Source organism: Ambystoma mexicanum, chromosome 2p, assembly GCF_040938575.1.
Source record: "Ambystoma mexicanum isolate Mex_15411 chromosome 2p, UKY_AmexF1_1, whole genome shotgun sequence".
Classification (NCBI taxonomy): domain Eukaryota; kingdom Metazoa; phylum Chordata; class Amphibia; order Caudata; family Ambystomatidae; genus Ambystoma; species Ambystoma mexicanum.
The window spans coordinates 1,474,995,114-1,475,020,117 of NC_090923.1; positions in this window are offsets into that span (position 1 = coordinate 1,474,995,114).

The window sequence follows — 25,004 nt, forward strand, 5'->3', positions numbered from 1 at the left end:
AATAAAACTTTATGCCATCTTTTTAGATCTTAAAACAGCCTTTGACTCAGTACCAAGAGAAGTTCTGTGGCAGGTCCTGGAGGAAAGGAAAGCAACAGTACCAATGGTGGATGCTATTAAACTATTGTATGTGGAGACACAAGCTTCAGTCTGTTATGGGCTAGGCGGGGAACAATCTAAACCCTTCGCTGTGCAGATGTGTCTTGGCACCACTCCTTTTCTCGATATACATTCAAGGAACAGTGAACGCAATTGAGGTGGGTGCCTTGGATGCCCCAGAACTGCAAAAGGTGGCCAGCCCTCATTTTCGCAGATGACGCAGTGATTCTTGCCACAACACCGAAGGGCTTGAAAACATTATTCGATGTCTTTATCCGAAAGAGTAAGAAGCTTGGGCTAGAGTTAAATGCAAATAAAACCAAAGTTATGGTCTTCAAACCCCCTTTTGCTAAGTCTTGCCCTTTGAAAGAGGTAGATGGTCTAAAGTTGGAGTACGTTAAGTATTTTAATTACTTGGGCATTTGTTTTAAGGAAATGGGTGGATGGTTAGATCAACTTCTCAAGGCCTAAATTCACCTAGGTAAATATTGTGGGGTTATTAATTCTTTTTTGTCGAGTCATGGTAGCGGGGCAATTCGCACCGGCCATAGAACTATTTGAAAAACAAGCTTTGCCAGCAGCTCTTTATGGATCTGAGATTTGGGGCTATACTAATACAACATATTTATCTTCAATTGAGAACATCTTCCTAAAGAAGTTATTGTTGCTACCAAAAAAAGCCCCAACTTCACTGGTCCTAATGGACCTCCAAATTTGGCCTATAGCTGACTAGATTGCCCCTAAACCTGCACTATATCTTCCACAAGCGTAGTCCCCTATAGAGATGCCTTGAGGAATGTTTTACAATTTGAGGGGGCTAAAAGTTGTGGTTGGGCAATTTATGTGAAACAACTGTTATGTAGGTTGAATGCTAAATCCCTTTGGGATAACCTGCTTGAGTGTGTAAGAACTTCAAAAGTCGAATTTAAAGTGACTGCAAAGAGAAAAGCTATGGATAAACTGGAGTTAAAAAGGTCCTCACTAAAGAATGTGTCTGAATCTTTGCTCTGTACCATGATGGGTAAATGTAAAAATATCTTAGATGAAATCAATCCTCCTTATGAACGTTCATTATATATCCGCTTTAGGTTAGGTATTTTGCACACAGCATGGTACACTCGCTTGTGGTCAACTTCGAGATCTGGTGACTGCCTTCTTTGTAGATCAGCAAATGAAAAGCAGATGCATTTTATGTTAATTTTCCCAGTCTCATTAGATCTAAGGCGTATGTATCTAAAGGTTTTATTGAATGAATATAGAAATAATACACAACAAGCTATGCAGTTTTGTACTTACAGTTGAGCGGAAAGTGGTGTTTGTCTCTGCAAGATATGTGCACCGTACCTGGTTACTAAGAAGGAGGCTGATGGGTATTGTTTAACTTAATATCTGGAAAGTATGCGGTGGCTGTGAGCTTGCTCTCCTCATTGGGGGTGCCATTAGACTGCAAGACAATAACTGCATGATGACTTGATTTTAATTGTTACATGTGTTTTCATTTTTCTTTGTGTATATAACTATTTTTTTTATACAGAATTACTCTGATGAATTGTGCTGAAGGTCTAAACCGAATAAAGCATTTGAAAAGAATGAGAAGATCTGCCCCACTCATGTACACCAGCAGTGGTACAATCAGGGACCACTGTGGTTCTCATGTCCTTGTGCACACCAGACATCCTGGCACCAGTCGTGTGGATTGGGACCAGACAGTCCCAACCCACTTCCTGGGTACCCACACACGTGACCTGCAGTAGCCCGCGAAAGAAGCAGCTTTGGCGGGCAACTGCATGCCCAAATATGGAAGCCCCAGGTCACAAAGCCCAGGGAGAAGGCCAAGGGAAAAAATGTCCAAAGGAATAGACAAAAGACCTTGTGGCATGGCCATGACGGGCACTAGCCACAGTCACGAGCCAAAAGCTGTAAGCATGGTATGGCTCGGTAAAAAGTCATAAAAATACACGAAAATGCTTCTGCTGCCACGAGTCCATTCCTAGGCACATTGCCCTATCACTAAAAAATCCATAGTGGATGACTACGGCCCGAAAACTTAAGCTCCCCATTGATTGGTACAGTAAGTACCAAAAGTGGCAACAAAGTCGTAACACTAAGAGGAACAAAGGTTATCAGTACAGACAGCCTGAAGGATGTGTCAGTTTCCCCATAACAATGAGCGAAAGCCCAGGGGAGCGCAGCTGAAGGCTTTGCTCCACTGGTAAAAGTCAGGTCAGGATGATGAAGCAAAAGCAAACCGTTTGGGATGGTCCACAAATATAGAGTTAAAGTTGCTTTTAGAGAAATGTTCCCTAACATTCGCCCCTCCCAGACTATGGACAGGGGCAACTAATCCATCCTTGGATGAGTCTCAGGTTCAGGTCGGTTAAACATTCTGGACAACCCATCAACATTGCTATGCTGGACACCTGGCCTGTGCTCAATAGTGAAGTCACAGTCTTGGAGGCTAATGGACCACCTGAACAACTTAGGATTCTCACCCTTCATGTTCATCAGACACTTTAAGGGCCTATGGTCAGTCTCCATAGTGAAGTGGGTCCCACAGAGGTAGGGCCTTAGCTTGTGAAGGGCCCAAAAGATGGAAAAGCATTCCTTTTTCACGGTGGACCACCTGAGCTCTCTATCCTTAAGCTGGCTACTGATGAATCCAATAGGGTGTTCCCTGCTTTTCTCATCTATCTGGGTTAGGACTGAACCTATCGCAGTGTCAGAGGCGTCTGTCTGCACAATATTAGATTTCTGGTAGTCGGGGGCACTGAGAACAGGGGCACTGAGAACAGGGGCCTGGCACAGGGAGTCTTTTAAGCCTTGGAAGGCATTCTCACACTCCTCAGTCCAAGTGATCTTCTTGGGTTTCTTTTGAGTAATTGGGTATTTATAACGTGCCTAATACCCAGAGGTTTCTAACCCGGGGATCAAACCTGCGTTGCTCTAAGTCGTCTTGCTTTCAAGGACAGCTTGTTGCCCCTGACCGATTCCTCCCCGCCATAGTGAGGGCATTCCGAGGAGCAGCTATGGTACTATAGTCTGCCATGAAGTTCCTGTAATACCCAGTGAGGCCCAGGAAAGCCGTCACTTGGGTTTTAGTTGTGGGAGTAGACCAGTCTTGTACTGTGTGTACCTTACTGGGAAGAGGCTTAATTCTACATTCTACATTCCGCCAACCTCATGCACAAGGTGGTAGACTACTGAACCCTGACCAATTTGACACTTGCTGGCCTTTATGGTCATGTGGGCCTTCTGAAAGGCCTGCAACACTGTCCCTAGGTGTCTCACATGTTCTTCCGAATTGGGTCTGAAGACTGTTATATCATCTAGATATGCAATGCAGAATTCATCTAACGGACTCAGAACATGGTTGACCAACCTTTGGAAAGTGGAGACCCACGCTGACCTTTCTCTACCTCCATTTTCAACTTTGAAGCATCTTAGTCTTTGATCAGCTGTAATTTCTGTTGCTTCAGAATATTTGAATCCTGACGCATTTGACCAAACTCCTATTGTGAGTCAATTTAATTTATGATGAACTGTCTGTTTTCACGTTTTAATTAATTTGTGGTCTGTTTAAAAGCCATAATCTCATGCAACAATGCATTATTGGAAGTAGTTTGATCATTTGCCTTGTGTTGCAGTCTACTCAGGTTTTCTGCCCACTCTTTATGTGTGTCCTGGAGTGTAGTGTGAAGGTTCATTAATGAAACTCGGACGCAAGTGATTTCATGATTTTTGCCATAAACTTTTATTAAACGAAAATGGATGTCGAAAATGTCTCTCTGTCCCTGCACTAGAGGTATTTTCCATACCTAAAACAAAACTAATGGGTGGGTTCTTTGTCAAGAAGTCCAAAGTAAACTGTCCTGCGTCCAAAGTACTATTCTGACCCTCACATTCTAAAAATCAACTATAAGGTGAAAAGGGAAATGGCTTAGGCTTTGAAGGTGTATAAATGTTCAAAAAGGAAAATACTTAACTGCAACTCAAAAGTTCCAGGAGGATAACATTCACAACTCCAGAGGGTGATCCCCTTCCCTTGGATTTCTATTCACTTAGCTTTATTATGGTGTCTTTAAGTTCCTTCAGGACAAATATATTTACTATACAAAACAGTTTGGCTGACAGTCTGATTCTTGATAGACTACCTGGTGTGGTCTCCCGCCAGGCTTCTTCTTACTCCTTGATATCTCTAAATCACACTCTTTAGTTACTTCCTGATGCATCCTTAGCAGGACTTTCTCATGCAGTGTAATTTATAATTTGTGAAATCTGGTTTTACCTGGTATACTCTTCTGCCGGGTTTCTTTCATATGCAATCCCTTCTTTTCATCATCCACAAACACTTAGGACTTGCAATGCCTGGTATACTCTCCTGCCTGGGCTTTTCTCATATGCATACGTATGCATCTGCCTGGTATACTCTCCTGCCAGGGCTTTTCTTAAATACAAACACTTGTTCTCTTGTACAAAACACTTATAACTTGAAATGCTTGGTGTACTGTCCTGCCAAGAATTTTCTTAAATGCAACACTTCTTCTCATACACAAAACACTAGTGGCTTTGTTCTTCTCTGTTTAAGTAATATGGCCTTTTTCGTTCTCTCATTCACTTCATGTACTTCTGTTTGCTTTGGGTCCCATTGCGGAAATGCTGCAGTGTTTTCTCTTCCCTAATGTGGACTCACTGGTATGCTGTAGTGCAAATGGCTTCTCACACAGTGAACCTGCAGCAGCTTTTTGGTGTCCTGCTTCGTTCCTTCAGGCTTGCCGACTCTTCTTCATGGTTCCTATCCTTCCCGTGGCTCTCGTTTGCCTCTTCGCACTGCCCAGGGCTCCAACAATGCAGAGGCTGCTCTTTGGTACAGGCGCACGCCAGGAGGCTGTCCTCCCTCCTTTGGCGTTCTTGCGGCATACCAGTCTCTGCAGTCTGCCTCTCTCGGTTTCTACCATGAGCCGGTTAGCTCCATGGACCTCGCATTCGCCCAGCAGTCCCTCGGTCAGTGCAGAGAGTATTGGCCCTCTCCAGCCAGCTCTTTCCTGTCTGTTGGCTTTGCTGTTTAAATGTCCCATCTACCTATATGCGCTCACAACAACTAGAGCGAGGCTTATGCTCTGGACCTTCGCTGATCCCTACAACTCGGCTCAGCTGCCTCATGGCAGTACTTCTATCCTTAGAAGAACGGAAGTCAGTTTGTGATAACTTATAAGCCGAGTCTGGGAAGGTATTCTCAGCAGGTTTAAATGTCCAGTTTGATGACTTGTATGCAGAATTTGAAGAGGTATTTAAAGTAGTTTTGGAGAGGGAATGAGGAGTGCTATGATAGTAGGCCATAAAGGCATGAGAAATAGAAGAGGAATACTCAAGAGGAAAAGGGGGATACTATGTCTCGTCCGATGATGTCTATGGATTACCTACCCCAATTTGGTCCTTCCTCATATAGCCGCGCCCAGGGTCGGGATCAGGTAGTGGCTGCTGTCCCCTGGCCACATGGGGGGAAGCTGCCACTGGGAAAGGAGTGTTGACACCATCGGATTCATCACAGTAGAGAACTGCATTTCCCGCTCAACAACCTCTTTGCGGTTGTGCTTGCAGCTCATTGTTGAGTTGCTCGATGAGATTTTCATACTTGTACTCTAAAATCTGACTCTGTTGTATCTTATCTTCTAATTGCTGAAATAATTTCTGGGCCTTTTCTAGGTCTCCAGTCTTACTCAGGATACTGGCCTCTTTATTTTGAAATCACTCTTCAACTAATTGCAAATGGAAATATAAATGATCTGTGAGCTAAGCCATTTGAATCTGTTCCTCCCGAATATTTGGAGTAATGTAGAATCCTCTAAAGGGTTGTATAACATCCCACCTTCAAGCCAAATGTGAGTGCTTACAGAGGTAACCTCTTGTACCATTCTGGCTTGCCATCCCCAAGCATCCATCTCTGGCCACTCTCCACAAATTAATAACTTGACTCGGAGATGGTTTCTGGCCTGTTCCATTTCAGTGGCACTCATTATAAATGCAGCTTTTTTTAAATTTGCAACTTTGTAAACTCTGTTTACACCGTAACAAACAACACGCCCTTCATTCCTATTATATTTCCACAATCAATGTCAAATCAAATCAGATTACTTTTGCATTACCCAGCACAATTGTATTCCTCTGTACACCTCCCTGGTTCTCATGGTTCAAGCAACAGTAGCACCTTAACACTGCATCACAACCTTCTATCCACCTCAATGCCGTTACACCAGAATGAATAGCCTGTCAACAATGCACTTGTCATGAATCAAAAACAGCAAGCTAGTTCCCGGCTACAAGCCCCCACTGGTAATGATATATTTAGAGACTACGCTTATAGATAATTTGTATGATTTAGTCTAGCCCTGTCTATGACTCATATAGAGCCACATATATCCCTCCCCATGTGCCACCAATAAGCCAACAACCAGGCCGGGGTACAGACAGAATATATATTTATTGAATAATATGTCCATATATTTGCACAACATTATTACACAGGCCACCTTCTCTGTGGCACACAACAAAGTTTCAATACAAAAACTCACTTTTTGAGATTTCACTTTTGGGTTTTACGTACATGGAACATAAGCCAAATAAAAAGTTCAACCCTCCTGTCCCACAAAACCCAAGAAGGTCAAAATTAAACAATACCGTGGAACATTACAAAATCATGAACTTGGTAATCCTTTTCTGAAGTTGGATTTAAATCACAGCACCACTGTGTGAAAACACTTTCTCTGATGCAGTGTGCTTGATTTATAATTTCCCTGCGCACATGTCAAACTAGCAATGTGAAAGCACATCAAACATTGAAAAACAGCACATTTATCACACATGGAACATGTTCCTCCTTCACCCTGAAGCAATACAAAATCTCACTTCTATCAGGGTCACTTTCTCACTCTCAGGAGTGTTTATTTCAATTAGGGACTTCACTTTATTTTATTTAGTAAGACACTTCTCTGCCCCAGCATAAACAAATGCTGACATTCAGTGTATATTTATCACCCATCTGCTTTAAGGCCAGGAAATATGGCAGTGGTTTTGAACTCCCCCAAGCTCCCTCCTCTACGTTTAATGACTATATGGGAGTTAATTAAATTATAATTCAGTAAAATATGCTAAGGGTTTACTCAGTTAGCCCATTAATTAAGGAAGGAATATTAACTCAAACAGATCCCCAATACACTTGTTTCCGTTGGACAATTACTTACATTGGATCTCTGGGTTTGGTGCTCAGGAAAAACATTAGCATTTCTGGACCCTCTCTTTGGGAATACAGGAATCTGGTCAGGCCCTTCAGTAATGTATAGATACCAGCATTCATCCCTCTATGTAGCTCTCCTTGCAGCAAACCCAGCATCAGTCTCTGTTTTCCTGGTTTCCTTCAACAATCTCATAAGCAGTTTCAACCCATGTAGTGTAAGGCAGTCTCCCTTGCACTGTTAAATCTCCATCAATCTTTCCACCCAGATGATTTTAGGCCGCTCTCTCTTCATTTCCCAGGCAGATCCTTGATTTCTATTGTGCAACACCTTATTAACCCATAATCACCCCCCAAAAATGTCTGAATTATCATATGCCAGTTTATTGGTTATCCCTTCTCATTGCTCCACTATCCTCCATCCCCTTCTTGCAGGAATAGCCCCTCTGTTCTGAGTGGCCCCTTCAGTTTACCAAGGCCAAATAAGGGAGAGTATCAGTCCACGCACCTGTATTTACATTTTACACATTTAAATGTTTGAACTGAAAAAGTCTCTACACGAAAACCTTCTCTAATTTCTAAATAAACCTAACAATATATATATTTTTGAATTCTACTCATCCTGTTGGCTTAATCGGTTGTATCTGGCGTCTTCACGATGTTGCATGTGTGGAAGACAGATTTTCATGGACAACTCAGAAATTATAACAGTTCTCAATCTAAAATGCTCTTACCAGATATCTAATATAAAAAACTATGACCTCCCCGAATCTCTGCTTTTTGACATTTTATGGGGAGTTACTACCACATTTTAGGTTATACCTTTTGTTCCCATAGTTGAATTATTATAAGAGTTGAATCAATAAAAATGGTCTGTTAATTAACATCCCTGTGATATCTGAGTTATCTTTCTAGGACTAATGGTTCTTGAGAAAATCAACAAACGTGATCATCAAGGTAAACTAATGGCTAAATAATTACATATATGCATATTTTGTTTTAATGGCACACTAGGTTTCGCTTCCCCCACTCAAACTGAGCCATAGGCATCTGCTTTCTTTGTTTACTCAGGTTGGTGCAAATTACATAACATTCTTGTATAGTCAAAGGTTGGGATAACGGATGCTGAAGTGGTCTTACCTCGCTGTCCAAATGTGTTTCTGACCTCATGTGACAATCTTGATAGCCGGCCATTCCCCCAGGCAGTCCACAGATGGACCAAATACATTCTTGAATTTTGGGGATTTTACAGAGTTCAACTCATTTATGGCAGCCTTTCTGATGAGCCAGCCACACCAATAAATTCTTCTGTCATGCACGAATACAGCTTCATCTCTACCCTGATTCTTCAAAACGAGGGTCTGTCAATTTCAAAATGAATTGCTGGGCTTTTTGTTTGTCAGTCACATATTGTCATGTATCTTGCTGCACACGTTTGGCCTAACTTGCCCTTTCATTTCATTTGATTCTGCTGCCATTAAAACCCACACTAAACAACGCAATTGCTCTTTGTAAATCTACTGTGGATGACATAGTCATGATAAGGGTAAGCATGTACATTCACAGAGCATGGCTTAATATGAGAGCAGTTTTGAAGCAAATGCTCGTAAATAGATCACTAGGATAAATAACATAGATGTCCATTTGATGTAGATACCAGTTAATTGGTGGTTTAGGAAGCCTTATTTTTTAATGGCTGCAGGCGTCTCAAACTTGATTCTAAATGCTCTATGTGTGGATGTAGCTCTTAGTGAATCTTGCATTGGATTTGATTTTACTGTGTAGTAAAGCATTACCAAAACTCGGTGTGTGAATTCATTAAGAATGAAATATAGGAGGGGCGCTGTGGGACACCGACAAGCAAGGCCCCCTGATTGTGTAGCTGCGCCGCACACCTAAATCCTTCTAATCCCATCCTGCAGAACGATACTTTTTGAACGAATAATCTTTCCGGAATCTAATGGCAGCTGTTTTGGTGCATCAAGGGTTGTATTTGTGCCCCCTGATCGAGCCTCTGCCACGGAGAAACACGACATTTGCGGGATGACCTTGTGGGCCTGTGAGGCGCTGAGTCGGAGATCCATTTCGGAACTAGCGGGGGCTGCTGACTCTGCCTGCTCACATCACAATACTTGCAGAGGCGGACTGCCGGAGAGAAGGAGTGGTGGCGGGATCAGGGGAGCTGACCGGGACAAGATGCTGGGACTCTACACTTCAGCATGCTTCCCTGGTGGTGGAGTACATACGGGCCCCCCTCCCCGATACCCCCATGTGCGCTGTGTGTGAGCAACACAGGCGCCCGGGTCGAGGGGTACCCCACAGGCGCTGCTGGCCCCAAGTCAGGTACGTGTGGCAGATCCCTTACGCCAGCTACAAGTCGGGAGGAAAAAGGAAATAAAAAAAACATTAAAATACGTTGTGCATCGGGTGTGGGCTCACGGCGCATACATCTACTGGGCAGCCACTCTGATGCCAATAGCTTCCACAGACTGCTGCTACGAGGGGGTGAACCTGATCTGGGGGAGAGGGCACGGGCTCGTAGCGGTATGCTCCTGCTCTCCGATGCTCAACTGCTGTAACATTAAGGACACTGCCTGATCCGGCCCGGGCATCACTACGGCCACAAATCTAGCTACAAACCTCACATAGTGCAGAAGATTAACTGCAACATTTGACCGCTTACACAATACGAACACTTGTCCTCTGCACACTGTTCCCCGGGTAACGGTTGGATCAGGCTCCCAGTAATAACGGGAGGCCTTCTGCTATGGTGGCAATGTTTATACAGTGACACCCAACGTATTGAACCCCAGGGACGGTGTTCTTGGGAGGAACTGGAGTGAGGTTGTCACAATTGAATGCTACCTTTGTAGTCCTTGGTAAACTACCACCGAATGCTGCACTGGGTCTTGCACGCTGTGTCTCCTTTGAATAGCCTGATTAATTAACCCCGAGATCACTGGGAAGCAGTGGCACATCTGTGTAAGGGGCGTGCATACCCCCTTGTCACAAGAAGTGAGAATACACGTGCAGGACTTAGTAGATACCACCCTGAACCATGCATCATTGCACTGGTCTCACTCAGAGGCGGTTCGAGACTGACATACTTCAAGTTTTCCACTGTGCGGGAAGACGTGGCGAGCCCCCCAGCGGACTCACGGTGAGTCGTACAACACAATATTCTTTATACCCAGAGTCCACGCTTAAACTCACGCCAGAGGGGTGCATACCTGCTGCTCTGACTTTCCATCATAGACATGACCAGGGGCAATAAGAGTGGCAGAAAGGGCCCCATGGATGCCTACACTAGCCCAAATATGGAGGAAAGGGGAGAAGGGGCACCACAAATGACAGATGCTTCTGCTCAGACCCCCACGGGCAACCCCTACATGACAGTACTCCAGGCGGGATTCGCAGTGGTCAACAGCAAGTTCGACGACATTGGAAGTACGATATCCTCAATTAAATCTGACCTACAGCGGGTGAATACTAGGGTCACAGAGGCAGAAACCAGGATTGGAGAACTGGAAGACAACTCAACCAAATACGGCAAAGACATCAAAGACATCAGGAGAAACCTAAAATTAGTCCAAACTAAGTGTGATGATCTGGAATCGAGATTGCGCCATAATAACATTAGAGTAGTCGGGCTGGCAGAGAAGCCCCTCAACGTCACGATGGAGGTTTTCCTGGAAGAAGGGATCCCTGCCGTCCTCCTGGATGCACAATTTTCCCAACAGTTCCTAATCGAAAGAGCTCACAGGCCCCTTGCTCTTCCCCCGAAACCTGGTGCGCCGTCACGGACGGTAATTGCCCGCTTAATTAACTACCGGGATAGAGATTTGATACTAAGGCTGTCCAGAGAGAAAGGGACTCTGACCTATGACTCTGCCAGGCTACATATATATCCTGACTTCTCCAGTGGGGTGTAGTTAGCCAAACGGTCATTCGACCAGATGAAGAGAGCGCTCAGAGCACTATCTATACCATATGCCATGCTCTTCCCGGCCATGCTCTGCCTGCAGATCTCCGGCAAGTCGCAATTTTTTACTCTCCAGAGGAAGCTATGGGCTACATTAAGCGCAATATCCCGCTGCCTCCGGACAAGAATATCCAGCCTGGCAGCTCCAACACTTGAAGGTTCCCTGGAGCCCGAAGAAGCAGCCAAACTTAATGTAGTTTCCATTCTGCCACAAGACTGCACAGCGGCCTTCAAGGTGGTCTGATTGTCGTAGTTCGGTGGTGCCCAAACAGAGCCACCCAACTTTTCAAATGTTGAAATTGTTTCAAAGGGTTACACTGTCCAGTTGGGGGGATGGTGAGTGAGGGGGGGTGGATGGCAAAAAGGCCAGTTGCCTAGTTGGTGACGGGGAAAATGTATCCAACAAAGCTCACACAAAATGCCCAAGCAGTCAGACTGAAGTTGGATACTCTTGGAGAAATGAGAAATCGATAAAAATAAGAAAAAAACGGACAAGTGCAAGGAATACACAATACCAGATCCAAAGGTCTGCACCGAGGCTGCAGAGACAACTCACTAACAATGTCCTCAACAGGGAAGGTACAGGGGGTTAGACTCCTAACATGGAACATCAGAGGCCTGGCTCACCCGATCAAGGCGAGAAAACTTTTAAGCTATGCCAATAGGCACAAAATCGATATCCTCCTTCTACAGGAGACTCATGCCACTAAGAGAATTACTGACACGTTCGCCCGGACTTGAGGCCCATGAAAGTTGCCACGAACTATTCAACTCAAGCCAGGGGAGTGCTTACAGTGGTATACAAGCGAACCAACTTCCAATCTCGGACCGAAATAGACGACGAGGGCCGCTACGAAATTATCTGGGGGACACTACATAATATAGAAACGATTGTGATAAACACCTACGGCCCTATTACTGACACCCCGAGTTTCTATCTGAAGATTCTGGCGTTCATATGACCCGTTGGTCAGGCCAACTTAATATGAGGTGGCGATCTCAATACGATTCTGGATCCGACCCTGGACCGAACATCGGACGGCAGCAGAAACCATTCTAAATCAGCATTGACTATACTACAGGCCATTGACCACACTCCCTTTAGCGGATGTGTGGAGAGAATTACATCCACAGGAGAGGAAATATACCTTCTACTCGAGTGTGCATGGTTCCTGCTCATGTATAGACTACTGGTCTCCCTAGACCTTATCTCAGAAGTGAGTGACTGCAGGATATTCCATCGTAAAATGTCTGACCATTCCCCGGTGTCCTCAAATTGACACCGTCCAATCTAGAATACTCCACCTGCAGCTGCCTTGCTGAGAGATGATACAAAGATAGAACCACTCAGGACAGAAATAGTAGACTTCTACAACGCAACTCCGGCTCTGTCAAGTCCAGGGCTACGATTTTTAAAGTCTGGCTATGGGGGCAATTGATGTCACAGACATATGGAGCGCTGAAAGAAATAAGAAGAGAACTAGACCATTCTGAACGAACTCTGAAAGATCTTGAGGCTGCACATGCTCTGAGCAAAAGTGAAACCCACATACAAAAGATATCTGAGCAACTGACAAAATTCAGGACACTGGCCGAGCGCAAACTCTTTTATGTGACACAACCCATGAGAGCCAGGAAATACGGCGAAGGAAACAAAGCCAGCCGAACATTGGCCAACTTCATCAAAGCAGAGCAGGGGATGAGTCACATATCCAGCATAACTGATACTGTTGGGAACGTACAAACTAAGCCAGGTGATATCAACGAGGTATTCCAGAGGTTCTATAACAAACTTTACTCTAATACAGATACGGCATCCCGTGAGGAACTACGTGAATACATGGATTTATTTCCCCTGCCCAGGCTGGACGAAACAGAAAAGGCTAACCTGGATCTCCCCCTGACCACCGAAGAGATAGAACAAGCCATAACAGAATTACAGGCGGGTAAGACCCCTGGCTCCGAAGGCATCCCAGTTGACCTATACAAGACATTCAAAGCAGAATTTGCCCCTAAATTACTGGAGGTCTGGGAGGATGCACTAGAAAGAGGGGCACTGCCGAACACCATGAAGGAAGCAATAATAACTGTTCTCCTCAAGCCACACAAACCGCCTCAAGACCTCACGTCCTATCGGCCCCTATCCCTAATTAATTTGGATGCTAAGATATTTGCCAAAGCAATTGCAAACCGCCTCATAAAATATATTAATACGTTAATCTACCCGGACCAATCGGGATTCATTCCCACTCGTTTCACCAAATTGAACCTCCGGAGGTTCTTCGCCATCACCTCACAAATGGACCCGAGAGCTCAGACCATAGCGGTCACCCTAGATAATGAAAAAGCATTTGACTCTGTATCCTGGCGATATATGTATGCTGTTTTGGATAAAATGGGGTTTGGCCCGGTATTCACTAGCTATATTGGAGTCCTATACACCGACCCTAGAGCAATGGTTACAACTAACAATTCCTTATTGACAAGCTTTGCACTTGGGAGAGGCACTAGACAAGGCTGCCCGCTATCTCCTCTCATATTTGCACTTACCATAGAGGATAGAGGGCATGGCGGCTAAACTAAGGCACAAACATGCATGGAGTGGTATTCGTAATTAGGGGACCTCACCAGTTTGTCTCACTGTATGTAGATCACACAATGTTATATCTTAGAAATCCTGAAACCAATCTGCCACCAGTGATGCACGAAATACAGACCTTCGCCAAGTATTCCGGGTACCGGATTAATCAGGCAAAATTCGAAATAATCCTGCATCCAACCTCCACAGTGCAATCCCCAGCCACTGCACAATTCAAATGGTCACCCACCTACGCCCAATACTTGGGAATTATACTGTCTACAGACAAACAGACCCTATTCGCCAACAACTACGATCCCTATCTGGTGCTCCTATAACATAAACTTAAGGTATGGGACAAACTTCCAATATCACTATACGGGCGAATAGCACTACTGAAAATGGTAGTGGTGCCAAAACTATTATACCTGTTTTGCAATATTCTGATATGGCCTGGCAAACCGTTTTTTCAAAAACTACAGAGATTGGCATCGAGTTTTGTATGGGGAGGGGGAATCGCGAGGCTCTGATGGCCCAAGATGTGCGAAAGGTATGAAACGGGGGGACTAGCGGCCCCAGATTTTCTATTATATTTCCAGGCGACCCAAGCACACTTCGCAAAATACTGGTGAGTAGCTGTTGAATCATATGCACACATACAAGCTGAAAAATTCTCGGCGGCCCCGCTGAATTTATGGGTTATACCTTTCACCAAGGCCAAAAGAGACCAGGGAGAGGTTGACCCGGTGGGCTCCACTGTGCAAGCCTGGTCCAGAATTCTTGACAGGGTGGCATGTAGGGTCGGATTGGTCCCTCGGCCTTTTGGCCCGTGGCCAGGCCAAAATCATCCCCATGGGGTGGAGGCAGGTTTCTGGCCATGCCTGGGCCGGTTTGGAAGAAAAAAAAATGAAAACAAAATATGTTTTTATTTTTGTATTTTTCAAAAAGCCTTTCATCCTTCTTAGGTCGATAAATGAGTACCAACACAGGTTGGGTGATATTGTATTCATATTTGTTCTATAAAAAACAGCTTAAGCGTAAGTGCTAACATATTATCATTTGGCCTTGGACGTCTGCTTGGATTCATAGTAATTTAGTGTACTTAGGAACAATGTTATTTGATGGCACGTCCTGTTTTGTCAAGGAGTGAAAGGTTGTGTTTATCGCTTCCTGGGATGTCACTTTGGGGTGGGGTCAAATGACATCACTTTCGGTAATGTCATCAGAGGTCGTGAGGCGGAGGGACACTTTTTTGAGGCGAGGGGTGGGCCTCTTTTTTTTGGGTGACCGGGCCATTTCTTGTCCCATTCCAACCCTGGTGTCATGTGACAATCCATTCTGGCCCCATACTCTGCTGTGACATTACCCAGATCTTGAGCCCACTCTAGACACGGCTTTGCAGAAAAGATGGGACTCCGGGGAGGAAAATGCGTCTGGGAGACCTATATCCAGATGGGAAATTTGTGTCTTTAGGCAATGTCCAGGCAAAAGTAGGAGCTGGGCTAGTCACTTCATTACAATACCATAGGTTAAAATCAGCTTGCTGGAGGAAGTGGCCCTCCTTTACGGATGTCCCTCCCACACACCAATTCCTAACTGAAATCATGACACCAGAGGGCTTTGTGGGAGGCATTTCTACCCTTTATAAGGCTGCCTAATGGCATACCCCTTCCAGAAACACAATGAAAGCTAGATGGGAGAGGGACCTAGAGACCTCCATAGAGGATGCCCAATTGGCAAAATATTGCCAATACACTAAGTCTGTTTCGATATGTGCAAACTTTAGGCTGATCCAATTTAAGATATTGAACCACTTACACATTACACCAAGTAAAATAGCTAAATGTGACCCTTCGCTGAAGCCAGAAAGCCCCAAATGCCAGGCCCAAGCAGCAAATTAATTTCATTTTTGGGACTGCAAAATGTATTGGTAGTGCCACCACCCCCGACCCTCGATCAAACAGTTTTGGAGAGAGGTGGCCGAAACTGATAGTGATATTATAGGTCTTCAGATCCCGGCCACCCCACTGAAATACTTGCTTGGGGACATAGGGAAGGTCCCAATGAAAACTCAACGGTTTTTCGCAGTGGCTGGGGTGGTCGCCAAAAGGAACATTCTTCATGCCTGGAAGGCTAGAACTCCTCCCATTCGGCAGGCATGGTTAAAATACCTCATATACGTACAGGAGATGGAGGAGACATACGTCAGGAGCATTACAGCCACCTGTAGACCAAAGGACATATGGGCCCCCTGAGGAGATACCTGGGGACAACCCCAGACTCGTCTGACAACGAATCACTCAGCTCAGATGTCGACCCAGTCAGAACATCCATGAGTACCGTTGTTACCACTATGATCGGAGACAAAATCAACTCAGGCGAATATCACTAGACAAACATGTTATGGCTTTTGTGTTTCTGCCACAGTTTGATGATACTGTATACTCCCTGTATATGTTTTATATCTGTTATGCACTTGTCAGTCTTAAATAAGGATGTTAAAAAAAGAATGAAATATAGGGATTCCTAAAGATAATTTTGCACTTTTCCTGTCTGCATGATGATGTCTTAAATGGAATTTGTATTTTATTTTTGTTATTTTTGTTGTTTTATTGTTTATTTATTAATTATATTCATGTAATTGCTGTAAGACTTTTTGGGTGAATAAGGCCAAGTAAAGTCAATTATAATACACTTCCAATGGGGAAAATCAGAATATACAGTATTATAAATATTTTATCAATTTGGACATTGTCAATACAACATTTTCAGCAGCAATGATTAAATAAATCTGCAATCCATTCAGGATCCGATGCCAAAATTCCAGAATATTAAGAGAGGCTAAATCACAAGCAATTTCTGAAAACATACAATATAAAAACCAGTGATCCAAGGTTTCAATGTAATTCTTATTATTACATAATCTACAGGATCGCCGGTTATATTGCACATTGATTCTATCCCTCATAATTTCATGCGTAAAATGAAGATTTATTCTTATTCTCATATAATTTGTCTGAATATATTTTGAGGGAGATTTGACTAGATATGGGGGGGTAATATTAAGTTTCCTCTCCTCCAAGTGCAGATTCCTGAGCCACTTGTAAGATGACATTTGGTTACACGTGAAGCACCAATCTATATCCCATAGGGCTTTCCTTAGATTCAAAGGGTCCCTTACAAGCCAATCTCTGAACATATTTATTTCTGTAAGTATACTTTCACAGGATGTCATCCAATTTGAGAGAGGATAGAATCATGTATCAAAACTGAATTTGTAGCAATGGAGAAAGCAAATTCTTGGGGCAATCCCAGATTTTCCTGTAAAGTAGCAGATGTTTCCATTTAATTCTAGAGACCAATGATGTAATCCCCAATCCGAATCATATCACCACTAGAGTAGAATTCGGGAGTGTTGAGACCTTCCTCCAAATGATACCATCAATATGATCCCAAAGAGACTGTGTAAGTCGCAGAAATTCGGCACCATAGAGTGAAGACGAGTCACCTTTGACCTAAAAAACATAATGGGGGTCATTCCGAGGTGGGCGGTAGGGGATACCGGGCACCGGTAAGGAGACCGGTGCCAGTAATCCCCTACCGCCCAATTCCGAGGTCCCTTAGCGGGAACCGTAAGGGACGTGTGGTTGGACCATACGTCCCTTACGGGTCCCGCTAAGGGTCCAGGGCGCAAATAACGGGCTTGCCATTCGCGAGCCCGTTATTTGCGCCCTCCCCATTCCCATTGAGCCCTATGGGGGCTCAAATGGGAATGGGGAATGGTTGGTGCAATGGGGATTTACCGGTCCCCCCAGGGTCGGACTAGACCGGTAAGTCCCCATTGCACCACACCGGAGTCGGTACCGGTATGGGAGGCAGCCATGGAGCGAATTGCTCCATGGCTACCACCATACTCGGAATGACCCCCAATGACTGGCAGAATTGTAAAGCGTCCATATTTGAGTTCAAGCCTAAGTATTTGGGCTGAAAAGACTATGGCTTTTTGATGCAGATTTTTGTAAAGTTTGGTCAAATTACGCTTCCTGCAGATGTGGAACCCAAGATATAGAAATTCCTTGACAATTTCTAGCCTAAAATACACACATTTTCCAAGTATAGAAGCAAGGTTTTCTAGCCATAGTAACTTTGAGAAATTTCTTTTTTTCTTTTTTAATGACAAGGTAATTTCTTTCACAGTCATCCCCTCAAAACGTTCATTGTTCTTTGAAGGCCTATTGGTGTTTTGTCAAGGAATGTGAGGTCATCAGCATAAGCTAGAAATGTAAGTGAAGTAGCACCAATTTTAGGAGGTCATATGTTACTCCTAGCCCAGAAAGTATGTAAATCAGAAATATATAAATTAAATAAAACAGGTGTCAACACACATCTATCTCTGCAGTAACCCATCAGATATTGGTATTTCTCTAGTGGTAAATCCTGATTTATTCAGTTGAACTCTAAGCGAAGAGTTAGTGTGCAACTGAATCAGAATATCTAACAAAGAGTTGGGCAGACCTATCAGGATATTTATGAAGTTGAAGGCTTTGTGCAGTATTTTCAATGTGTAGTTACTAACACGTGCCTCATCACGAGCTGGGCGGTACAAATGCGGCGGTAATAGCGTTACCACTACATAACCGTACCGCCCAACTATCAGTTATGTGCACAGCTGGAGATACATCTGCTGACTTTTCACCCATTTTCGGTGCAATTACTGCAGCGCAGTTACCGCTTGAGTAATTGTGTGAAAATACCCTATTGAGTCCTCTGGACAAAAAAGAAAATGGGGACTTACACCGCCACCACCACTTGTAAGCTGGCGGACCAAGTGGCGGTAATGGTAATTGTGTTGGGCAGTATTCTGGCAGATTTCCCGCCGGGATACCACCCAACTCGTGATGAGGCTCTTAAGTATTGGGGCAACATTTGGAACAAAAAATTAGTGTTGGGGTAAATAGAGTGGGATAGATTCGTTAAGCCAAAGTGGTGTTGGCATTGCGCAGGGGCATCAACACGAGCATTGCCGCGTTCTGAAAATAATGCTTCAGAAAATACATTAAGAAGTGCTTGCAAGGCAAGCTTCAGGGCAAGTTTCAGAGCATGCATTGTAGCATTGTGATGGTCCTTGAAAATAAGTGCTCATTGTTTGAAGCAGGAAAATGGAAGGAACGAGGAGATGAAGTGTAACATCATGTTCCACGGGCCGCAGGATGCCGTGCTAAGCAGAAAGTTGTCCAAAGGTGGCCTGGGGATGGAAAATTACATGGGCTGTTTTGAGGGGTGGTGACGGATGAAATCATGGAAGCAGGGAGAGGAAATCATAAAGAAATGTGCAGCAATTTATAGAAAAGGAGGTGCTGTATGAGAGGTTGAAAAGAGGAAGAAGAGGGGCCCTGGGGGGAACGCAAAGCGTTTCCCCCCAGGGTGTTTTGGGCACTGCACAGGCCCCTGTGCATAGAGCGTCTCTAGGCTGTATAAAGGAGAGAAGGGAAGATTCGGGAGCAAGCGACAGTTGCACGAGCGTTTGTCTCAGGTCACTGCTCCCGAGCATTCCCTGTGTGTGGGCTTGGTCTGTAGCGATATTGTAGGTAGGGTGTTAGGGCTAGTTTTATTTGAAGGATATTAGTGTGCGGGTAGGTAGTGGGTTGTCGTTAAATTAAAGAATTATATAATATCTGTTATATATTTATAGGCCGGGGGTGCTGTAAATAAAGCACCCCCCTTACCATGTATGGAGCTGCACTACGAGCCCTGCACTTGCCGCACTCTCGCCGGACGGTGTGTGACGGTTTTGGTCGAGGGGGAGGTGTCATTCGCGCACCTTCTCCCAGTGGGGGCGGGGATTGTAAATGCAACAGGGCACAATTAAGGGAGCTCTGTTAGCCTGCCAGCCAGGCTGTTCTAATCCGACAGATGCACGACAGTGCGGTTCCACCCATACACCACCAGGGGGCAGTGCAGAGCCCCTAAAGGGCAATGCACGTCTTTTCCTGTGTATTTCCACAGGTTAAGCAGTTAAGGAGTTAGCTCCCAGCAGGGCATAATTAGCAGGGTGCAGTTTTAGATTTTCAACAACAAAAAAAAGGAAATAATTTATTTCTATTTAAGGCCATTGAGTTTGGGATTTTTTACAGGTTCAGTTAAGAAACCTGGTATTCTGCCAGCACATATATTGTGGCAGACCACCCAAAGGGAACATTTCTTTGGCTCGGGGGCTAGCTTGGTTTTGGCAGGGCAGCAAAGGGCAGTGTCATTCAATTTAATTATTTCAGGTGCAGCAGGATGGCAGGACTAGGACATGGGAAGAAGGGCTTGGTAGCCGGAGCTTAGTGTTTTTTTCTGAATAGGTGATATGATGGTTCTGATCTTAAGGTGGTGGCAAGTGCATTCCAGCTTTTGGCTGCTAGGCCAGGGAAACTCGTTCTTGCTGCTGTTTGGAGGGCGAAGCAAGGAACCTTAATGCAGTGAGATTGGGCAGTTCTGGTTGGTCTGGATGGTATGTTGCGTTGAATGTTGTCAGTTAAGTATTGAGCATTGAGGGGCATGATTGGATAGACATTTGTCAGTAAGTGATAATGGGCCTCATTACGAGTGCGGCGGTAAGGGGTTAACGGCACCGGTAAGGATGCCGGTGCCGTTAACCCCTTACTGCCGTATTCCGAGGTCCCTTAGCGGGTCCCACTAAGGCCAGCTGGTTTTACCAGCCGCCCTTAGCGCAAGCCGCTAAGGAACCAGGGAGCTAAAAATGGGCCCGCTATTTGCGGGCCCGTTATTAGCTCCTTCCCCATTCCCATTGATCCCTATGGAGGCTTTTATGGGAATGGGGAATGGTTTTCAGAATGGGGACTTACCGGGTCCTCCAAGGTTGGAATGAACCAGTAAGTACCCATTCCGAGAACCCGGACCCGGACACGACTTTGGAGGCAGCCACGGTGCTAATAGCACCATGGCTACCTCCAAAGTCGTAATGAGGCCCAATGTTTTGAACGTGATCCTTTGTTTAATAGAGAGCCAATTCAGGTTGCGCCTGGTTTCTGAGATGTGTTGTGCCTTAGTGATGTTTAAGGCTGAGCAGATGGCATTATTTTGGATCACTTGCATTTTGTTCAAGTTTTGTTGCGTGGTTCCTAGATATAGCGCGTTGCAGTAGTCAAGCTTTGATAAGACTAGCGCTCTAGCTAAGGTTATGCAGTTATCAGATGTTAGGAATGGTCTGCAAGCGGAGATGAGTTTGCAGGTATAGGCGGTTGAGGATATAATGGCAATGGTTTGTCTTTTTAGTGTGAGGACCGAGTCTAAATAGATTCCTAAAGTTTTTACGTCTTTGGATATTTTAATTATGTTTCCATCGATATTAAAGGAAGTGAATTGGGCATTAAGCTTGTTCAATTTGGCAGATGAACCTAGAAGGAAGAGCTCTGTCTTCTCATCGTTGAGGCAGAGTCTGTGCTTGACCCTCCAGGCTTGTATAATCAAATAGATGTTGTTGAGTGTTTGGCTGTCTGTGGCATGGTCACGTGTGATGGGGAAGAGTAGTTGGTGTAAATGACACCCAGATAGTCAAGGTCATCAAATAATGGTTTAGTAAACACATTATATAGTGTTGTTGATACGCACAAGCCTTGAGGAACTTAACATGTGACTGGAGTTGGATCTGCAGAGGCTGTGGGAGCAAAGACTCTCATGGAGCTATTCCTGAGGAATGACTTGATCCAGGCGTTAGCTTCATGAGAAAAATATGCGGCGGAAGTGAGATGGTTGCAAAGGACCTTGTGATTAACAAGGTCGAATGTCGCCGACAAGTCTAGGAGAAGGAGAAGGGGGAGTTTACCTTTGTCTTTAATGATTCTGGATTTGGGTCTTGAGATCCAGCAATGCAGTTTCAGCTCCGTGTCTGGGTCTGAACTCTGATTGTCTGAGACCGAGGAGATTGTTGGATTCAAAGTGATGTTGGATCGGCAGGTATGCTGCACGATCCAGTATTTCAAGCAGAAAGGGGACTGTCGTGATGGATCTATAGGTGGAGGGCTTGCTAGGGTCTAGTGTAGGCTTTTTCTAGTGTAGGTGGTAGGAGAGGGCTTGAGAACAGTACTTCTTGATGAATGCAGAGAACAGACTAGAGGGCGCAGCACGGCCCCTAGCACGGTGGAGCAAAGGGTGGAGAGCAGTAGGCTGGGGTCAGCATGGCCCCGCCAAGAAGACGTCAAAGGAGCGGCGGGGCGGACGCCCCCGGCTCACCTGAAGAGGAGCTGCCTGGCCTGAGCATGCGCTCGCAACAACAATGGTATTTCATTGGGGATGAAGAATGGGTGGAGGAGAATGTTGGACAATGGGAGGAGGAGGAGCAAAATGGTTTATGGGGCAGGGAAAGGGTGAGAAGGGGTTTAAGGTTGGAAGGAGAAGGTCAGGTGGGGGGGCAGAAATGAAAGAGGACGGCAGGGAAATTGGTTAGGGGAGTATGATGATGTTTTTTGTGCCCACAGCAGTAGCCCAGTGAGAAAAGAGATGAGGAGTGTTGGAGTGGAGGCCAGGATGCCGCGGCTAGGTGACGGCGGGGCAGAAAAAGTTAAGCAGGAACTGGTGTGGTTAGCGGCTTGGCACAGGGCGGGTACAAGAGGGGGACATGCAGGGATGGAGCTGGGACACGGGGGATAGATGGGGAAACAGGGTTTCGGACCACGGGGGCATTGGAGAGGGAGATGAGTGTATCCTCGGTGGAAGTACAAACTGACATGGTGGAAAAGCCAGTGGCTACAGAAGTATTTCAGGTTCCTAAGGAGAAGGCTGCGGAAGGTACAGGGAAGGACAAAAAGATGCCTTATATGGGTATTACGAAGCCATTTGTGAAAGTTTTTTAGCTCCTGCACAGGGAGGTGAGAGCGAAGGAAGGGTCTACGGAAGAGGATAGGGAGTTGGCCACTAGGCCAAAGGTACTGGTCACGATTGACAATTGGATGTCAGCTTTTATTATATATGCAAGTGTTCACTGCAAGAAGTTTCCTGAGAAGTGTCTAGCGCTATTGAAGTACATAGATGTAATAAGGAAGGCGTTTACGAGTTTTTGGGGTTTCGCATGGGTGAGATACGACGAAGAGTTTAGGGCAAGGATGGCGGAGGATAGTCAAGCAGTGTGGGTAGAGATTGACATGGATCTCTGGCTGCAATGGATGGCGGCCACGCGGCCAGCACCAACGCTGCATACAGCAAGCGGGTTACCTGTGCCTTACCGGCCCTTTCCTGGTCACCCCGGAGGGGGTGGAGGGAGGAGGCAGGGGTCAGCCCTCAGCAGCATGTTGGGCTTTCAATAAAGAGGTGTGCACGAGGACGGTGTACAAGTTCAAGCACGAGTGCAGAGGATGCGCGGGACGGCATCCGATTACGTAATGTTTTCAATCAGGGGACAGAGGGAGAGGGCGGGAAACAGGGCAAAAAGTTGGGGGGGAAGGCCCATACTCCAGTTAGAGTTGCGGTGCTGGAGGAGTTGCTCAGCTTTCCCGGACAGGGAGGGGGCCAAACATTTTGGGGAAAGGTTTTCGCAAGGGTTTTAAGTGAGTTAGCAAGGTCCATGGGGGGGCGGATGCATTTCAAAAGTGGAAATTATGAGGACAATGTGTTGCCTTGGGGCTGGACACTTTCAGGTGCATGGGTGCGCTTTAGCTGTTGGTGTAGTGGATGTTCTTAGAGTTTCGGTTGTGTAAGAGGGTGCATTAGCTGGGTGATTTTCTGTGGGGCGGGCAGAGAACACGAATGTCGGAGGTCGTGGAGGTCTTGTCAGACATTAATGCAGGAATGGGGAGTGCCATGGGCGGTAAAATATAACTGAGGAGCCGGTGGGGGTGTTGACTTTTCTAGAGAGGGAGTTGGATGCGGTGGCCAGGTCCTCACGCTTGCCACACAACAAGGTGAGCAGGCTTGTAGGGTTGCTTAATGAGGTGATAGCGGCCTGGAATATAATACTGAGAGACATACAAAGGTTAAAGAGGTATCTCATTTCGAGTGTCTGGTAGGGGCCCTGGTTCGCAGTTTGGTGGAAAACATGGCACAGGATATGGCGGGAGCCAAGTACCCACATCACAAGGTGAGGGCGGCAGGAGCAGTCCAGGGGAATTGCAAGTTGGGCTAGGAGTCTTTGAAGTATGTACTAGGGGGCAAAAGGGGGATATATCAGAGTTTTGGGCTCAGGTGAAGGAGCAGAAGGACGGGGGTGCTCGGAAGGCTCCTGGTGCAGTGGGGGGAAGTAGGATGATATGGTCGTAAGGCTGGTAGGTTGGGCAAGGGAGAACAGGAAGGGAACAAGATAGCAGGGGAGGGAGGTCTAAGGTGGGGAGATGTTCAAGTTCTGAACATTGGGTGGCCGTGGGGGGAGAGAGCAGAGGTTGTGGAACTCATTCTTTACAGGATGGGGGGGCAGCACCGGAGGGTAGCAGGATGGGGGCTATCAGAGAAGAAGGTTAAAAGTTTGGGCCATGGGAGGTCGGGAAAGTACATGGGGTGCATCAGAGGGTTGGAAAAGGGGCCGGCTAGGATATTGAACAAGAGCGGGTGAATGGGGGGCTTTGCAAGTGGCAGAGGGAATCTCACAACAATGTTTCTTTTGCAGATGTGGCACAGAGGAGTGGTGAGTTGCCGCAGATGTGGATTTGTGGACATTCAAATGTAAAATGGGCAGGGAAAGGGGCGGAAAAAAGGATTTTTGGGATTCAACAAGGTTGCAGCTACAGCATTGCGCTAGTGAGATGGTCAGGATAGGGGGGCTTAGGTGGGACCAAGTGCTGCCCATGTTAGCGGGATTGAGGGAGCACCATGGGGTTCCGGAGGCAATAATAGTACACGCAATGGAGAATGACTTAGTAAGAGACACAGGAGCATCATTGGTAAGGAACGTGAAAAGGGACCTTAGTGGTTAAGGGAGATATGGACCAAAGTAAGGTTGACTTGGACAAAGTTATTCCAAGGAGAGTTTGGAAAGGGGCGGTGAATGAAGGGGCAGTGGAAAGGACAAGAAAGAAGATTAACAGGGAGATGGGGAAGTTTTGTAGCGCGGCGTGGGCGCAGGTGCTGGAGCATAAGGAAATAGTTTATGAGGATTTGGGGGCAGAAAGAACACCTCACAGGAG